This window comes from Suricata suricatta, chromosome 7 (genome assembly GCF_006229205.1).
Source record: "Suricata suricatta isolate VVHF042 chromosome 7, meerkat_22Aug2017_6uvM2_HiC, whole genome shotgun sequence".
Classification (NCBI taxonomy): Eukaryota; Metazoa; Chordata; class Mammalia; order Carnivora; family Herpestidae; genus Suricata; species Suricata suricatta.
The window spans coordinates 10,159,659-10,165,651 of NC_043706.1; the positions used below are offsets into that span (position 1 = coordinate 10,159,659).

The 5,993-nt window shown below is 39.3% G+C and overlaps 1 long non-coding RNA gene across 1 annotated transcript in view; it reads right to left on the bottom strand.

Annotated features, from left to right (window-relative positions):
- Nucleotides 1-5,993, bottom strand: part of LOC115296112 — a 70,521-nt gene that overhangs the window by 16,735 nt on the left and 47,793 nt on the right. The window contains exon 2 of the long non-coding RNA XR_003910734.1: nt 5,208-5,393. This is a non-coding gene — a long non-coding RNA (uncharacterized LOC115296112). The remainder of the gene's footprint in view (nt 1-5,207; nt 5,394-5,993) is intronic.

Consider the following 5,993-nt stretch of genomic DNA (forward strand, 5'->3'; position numbering starts at 1 on the left):
GGGGTTTACAGTATACATGTTTTACAACATACATCTCAAGTTAAATGTTGACATTTAGATAAGATTATGTGTAATACAGGAAACATAGAAAAGTATATTCTTAACTCCTCCTTTTCCTCCATCATGGTATTCTTGTCATACATTGTGGTTTTCTATAAACTATGCATGCAGTACGTATTCCTGCTATCTTTGCTTTAGATAATTAGCTGTTTTTTAGAGTAATTAAAATAAGAACATGATTTTATGTTACTTCTATTTCTTGCACTCTAACTTTTTTTGTGTAGCTGTGAATTTCTTTCTGTTGTCCTGTTTCTTTGGCCCAAACATCTTCTTCCATAAAATTCCCAGTTTAGTGACTGGGTGGCTCAGTCGGTTAAGCAGTCGACTCTTGGTTTCGACTCAGGTCATGACCTCATTGTTCTGCGAGTTCAAGCCCCGTGTCAGGCTCTGTGCTGGCAGCAAGGAGCCTGCTTGGGATTCTCTCTCTCTCTCTCTCTCTCTCTCTCTCTCTCTCTCTCTCTCTCTCCCCCCCTCCCCACTTGTGCTGTCTCTGTCTCTCTCATATAAAGAAATTAAAAAAAACAAAACCTTGTTAAAAATAAAACTCCCAGTTGATTACTTTTTTAATCTGAAAAAAAAGTCTTAGTTTTGTTTAATTTTTAAGCATATTTTTTGCTAAGTAGAAAATACTTGATTGACAGGATTTTTTTTCTTTAAGAAGGTTAGAGATGTAATACCATTGTTTTCTAGTTTGATGGTTTCTAATGAAAAGTCTGCCTTTATTATTATCTTCATTCTTATGAAAGTAATGTGTCTTTTTCTCTGACCTCCTTCAAGATTTTCTTTACATTTTGTTTTTATCATTTTGAATATGATATTCTTAGGTGTGATGTGGTGTACATGGGGTAAATGCATGTTTGTGTCTATTTGGTACTTTTCCTGCAGGTTTTCCTTTCAGGTGTTGCCTGAACTTCTCATATCTGATATGTTTGATGTCTATCATTATTTAAAAAAAAATATTCACCTTTATTTCTTTAACTTTTTTTCTGGGGTTCTAATTTTATGTATATTAGACCATTTGCTATTTGCTACTTGCTATTGCCTCACAGCTCTTGGATAATCTCTTCTACTTGGTTTTCTTCCTCTCGTTTTTCTCTTTCAGTTTCAATTTGTGTGATATCTATGATTTATCTTCACATTCACTCAATCTCTCTGTGTGTTATGTGCTGAGTTATACCCCAAATGTATATGCTGAAGTCCTATCCCACGGTACCTCAGGATATGACTGTAACTAATGGGGTCTGTTTGGTAAACTTTGTAAAGACATAGGTTGAACTGAAGTCATTAGGCTGAGTCCTAATCTAATATTACTGGTGTTCTTACTGGTGGAGGTGATCAGAACACAGACATACACAGAGGGAAGATCATGTGAGGATACAGGGAGAACATGACCATCTGCAAGCCAAGGAGAGAGGTGTCAGAGGCCGATCAACTCAACTTTAGTCTTCTAGATGGCCAGATTAAGGAAGACATTTTGTGTTATTGAAGCTGCCAAATATGTGACACTTTGTCATGGCAGCCCGAGTGAACCAATCCACTTTGGCCTCCAAGTCTACTATGGAGCCTATCAAGGACAGGCTTTATCTCCATTATTGTTCTTCAATCTAACACTTTCTTTGCTACTTTTTTAGAGTTTGCTTCTCTCTGATGAAATTACTGCATGTTATCTATATTTTTCTATTAGGACCTTTGCATATTAATCATAGTTATTTGAAATTTCTTGCCAGATAGTTCCAAGATCTGTGCTGTATCTAAGTGTTTTTTTAAGGATTGCTTTGTTTCCTGGTACTCTTTGTTTTTCCTTTGCTAATGCTTTGAAATTTTGATGAAGACAAGACATTTTGTGTTTGTAAAGACTGAGAGAGACAATGTTTATATCTAGACATGGGCACACATTTCTTTCTGCTGGGACTTTATTGTGGGGTTAGAATTAATCTAATTAGGACTGGAACTGGGTTTGAGATTTGTTGTTGCTATGGTTACCCTCTGATTGCTAGATATTTTCTCTAGTGGGTGGGGACTGTTTCATCACAAGACTTTTTTTTATTTCACAACCTCTTGCCAACCCTCAGCTTTTGGTCTTTCTTTTCAGTCACTGCCTCAGAGAGTGTCTATCTCTTGCAGGTGGCTTCTTAGCAAGAGCTAGCTACTGTGGTGTGATGGCTTGGGATATAACTTACTGTTCTGACTGAGCTTCCACCCAAGGGATCGTCTAAGACCTATGTCTTGTGTTTGCGGCCCTGTGCACACACCCCCACCTCCCATCATGTCATTCTGGGTCCAGTATGTAACCCTGCTCCTCTTCCAGGGGCAGAGGTGATGTTTTCATTCCCTTCCCTTATTTGTAATGGACAACAGTGGCTTTTGCCCTTCTCTTCTGAACATGAAGGCTTCTGTTCTATAAGAAAGATAAGGGAGGGACCCTGGTGGCTTCATTGGTTAAGCATCCCACTCTAGATTCTAGGACAGGTCATGATCTCACGGTTTGTGAGATCAAGCCCCTCACTGGGCTCCACACTGTCGGAATGGAGCCTGCTTGGGATTCTCTCCCTCTGCCTCTCCCTCTGCCCCTCCCCCTCCCGTGCACTCTCCTTCTCTCAAAATAAATAAACCAACTTAAAAAATTATTTTCAAAAAAGGAAGATAAGGGAGAAGGGTCTTGATAAAGTTCTTTTACTGCTCCAAACCCTTTTAGAATATTTTTCCTACCATCTAATGGTAAATTACCATTGTTATCATGGACATGTAATATGCAAAATATGTCCTGTGAGGTCTTTCCTTATTTTGTTGGGAGGTCAAGTTAAATAGTTAAAATGTAATGAGAAGTTTTTTCCATTTCCCTATTCCCATCAGTAACACAGAACAGAAATACAATGGAAGTATGATCAAATATGTAAATTTCTGGCAGACGTTAGGGCTGTTCAGTGATGACCTCATCCTCTTCATTCCAGTCACACTGTGGGATTGCATTTTTCACACTCCCATGAAGCTGGCCATGTTACTTTAACTCGTGTGGGAGATGCGAGTTCTGTAGAAATGCTGGGACACAGTTTGAAGTTCTGTATGTCCTCTCTTCCTGTCACCAGAAGAGCTGGTTATAGTCCACACAGTGACAGGGCTCCCAGGCTGTACCCAGAGGGGAGAGCTGTGAAACAGATCCTATAGTCAATTCACAATAAGCATGCAGTGTATATAAGAAATAAACTTTCATTGATATAAGCCACCAGCATCTTAGGTGTGTTTTTATCGAGCTGTTCTGATTAATACTATTGCGTCTCTCAGGGAAATGAATTTCAGCAGTGTGTCTACATCTTAGTCCACATCTGGGCCATGCCTCAATGTGGAAGGTCTGGCCAGATTACTGCACTGTCCACAACCCTTGATATTTTCATTGTGGAAAAGATGCATTGAAATTTTCATGAAGTCCTCAAGTTTCACTCAAGAGTGTAGGAAGGTGGAGACAAAGATGGCGTTGACTTTGTACAAACACATTGTCAATGGTTGTTAGATTTCTTTACATGTAGGGTTTCTTAATTGCGGTGTAATTTTATTTTCACAAATATCTTCAAATGGTTGCTCTTCCTTCTTCATTTAACAAATAATAACCATCCGTTTCTTACACCCTTTGGGAATAACTTTTTCCAGCTATTGTGTTTGCTCTTAAAAGTTGCATTCTTCTTCTGTGTGAAATTGCCACATTATTCCCAAAAGATTATAGAGATGTATATCATTCAACCATTAACATGCTTAATGGAAAACATGATTTGTTTTTGAGATATATACATATACACACATGTGTCCACATACCCCACACATTCTGATTAATGTCTACTCTCACAGAATTGCTGTGAAAAATTAGGTAAACATGTGTTTTCCAAATATATCTTTGGAATACATATGGCCATTGTAACTTTCTTTTTAAAATGATGTATCTTATGGTGAGATACATGATTACACAAAAGGGGGAAATTATGTTCTTTTTCAATAATTGCCAATAGTTGAGGCTGTGGGTAGAGAAAAGAATTACACTATAACTAGCATTTTCATTTCTTCAAAGAAATGACAAAGGAATTTTTGCACCCTGTTTCGAAAAGCTTATGGTGATACAAGAAATCTGGGGAGGTAGGGACTCAGACTTGCATTGTAGTTTGACAACGAATCCAGCCTTCTCTCTGCCAGTGATTAATTTTCAGACCATCTGATCACCAGCCAGGGAAAGAAGAGTTTTCCGAGGGTGCCTTATATGGAGGAAAAATCAGGCTTTGAGTGCTGGGCACCCGGATGTTTGTCTCTTTCAGGTACTTTGCTCATTCGGTGATACCATTCTGTGAGGGATTTTGTTTAGTTTTCTATCAGTATTTCCCCTCACACTTCAGTAAAATGTAAAATAAACTTGCTGGCTGCCAAAACCAAGCTTATAAGTAAACGGTGATGGAGAGACAAAAGGCAGAGTGTTGCCCTGGAGGACGGGGAGAGAATGAGGGTCCTGTCTTCTTGATGTCTTTATATGATCCTCCATGAAATGACTAGTAAAAATAGATGAAAATATTCAGGAGGAGAAAAATTTTAAAAGATTATAAAGCAAAGAGGCCAGCAACAAATACGTGACACAAAATGTTCTGAGGCTGCTTCCCTGCTCTCACTCCCCAAGCTGTTGGCTGGGTTTCAGGTCCCAGGGTGTGGCTCAAAGGTACCTCTGTCTTCTGTGGTCTTGTTTGTGCCAGGGACCCTTGGTCCAGAATGCCTTTGGGAGCCTGGCTTGGTTCTGGGGAACTGGCATAGGCTCTGGTGACTACAGAGAGGAATAAAATATGTATTTTATTCCAAAACCTTTTTCCTCCCCATCAAATGGTTCTCTTTCCATTTTGTTCACAGTTTGATGTATCCTAAAGTAGGTTAAAAGCAACCAGTAACCCAAAATGGTAAGTGAGAAAGAATTTCCCGAGGTTCTTAAGCCCCCCCATAACCGCCCCCCCAAAAGGAAGAACATGAGTTAGCTCTACTGAAGCCTCCAATGAATCCGTCTGATCTCTGTTCCCATATCACCTCCTTAATCATTGCTCCTGTCAACACATAATTTTCTCTTCATCTGAACTCCTACGGTTCTTTCAGTCGCCATCATTTATGCTGACTCTTTAGATACTTACTCCAGGATCATCCTTGGAGACTTCAGGTTTTCAGTGTTTCATCATAGCATTGTATTTGCTTCTCAGGATTTACAGTCCATCAGTGGAAAGCTAGCCGTAAGTGTTCCTGTCTGGCTTAACTCTTCCAAAGCACAGAATTCTTGCATGAATATGGCTGAGAAAGTCATCATAGTCCTTTATGCCCTGCTGGAAATCATACAATGCCAACAAATGAACAACAAAAACCTCTAGAAACTCTAATTTTATCAAACACAGAAGACAGTTATTAAAAAACAACCACAACACATGATTTTGGAATTACAAGCAATTGTCAGAACTCTCTTGGGAAGCAGTAAATCTATAAAATGCCAAGAGTGAGAAGGAGCCCAACAGCAGGAGAGCTCAGAGGATAACAATAAACTTATAGTGACTGGAAGTGAGGGGCTCACCTTGAATTTACAATTTGTAATCATTTTCGCAAAAAAAAAAACAAACTCAGTTGGAACTGAAGTCCACAAGCTCACCTTTTACTATGTTTGAGGGAATCAGAGGATCTAGAGCTACAAAAAAATTCATGCAATGAGCCATATTTGTAGCTAGCTATCTATCTTTGTGGCAGCAAATAAGATCCATTGTGTAGTGAAAATGCAAAGTTTATTCTGGCTGCAGTCGGGTGTCTGACTCTTGATTTCAGCTCAGGTCATGATCTCATGGTTCATGGGGTTGGGCCCCACATAGGGCTCTGTGCTGTGTATGATTCTCTCTCTCTCTCCTTCCTTCTACCTGCTCTCTCTCTCTCTCTCTCTC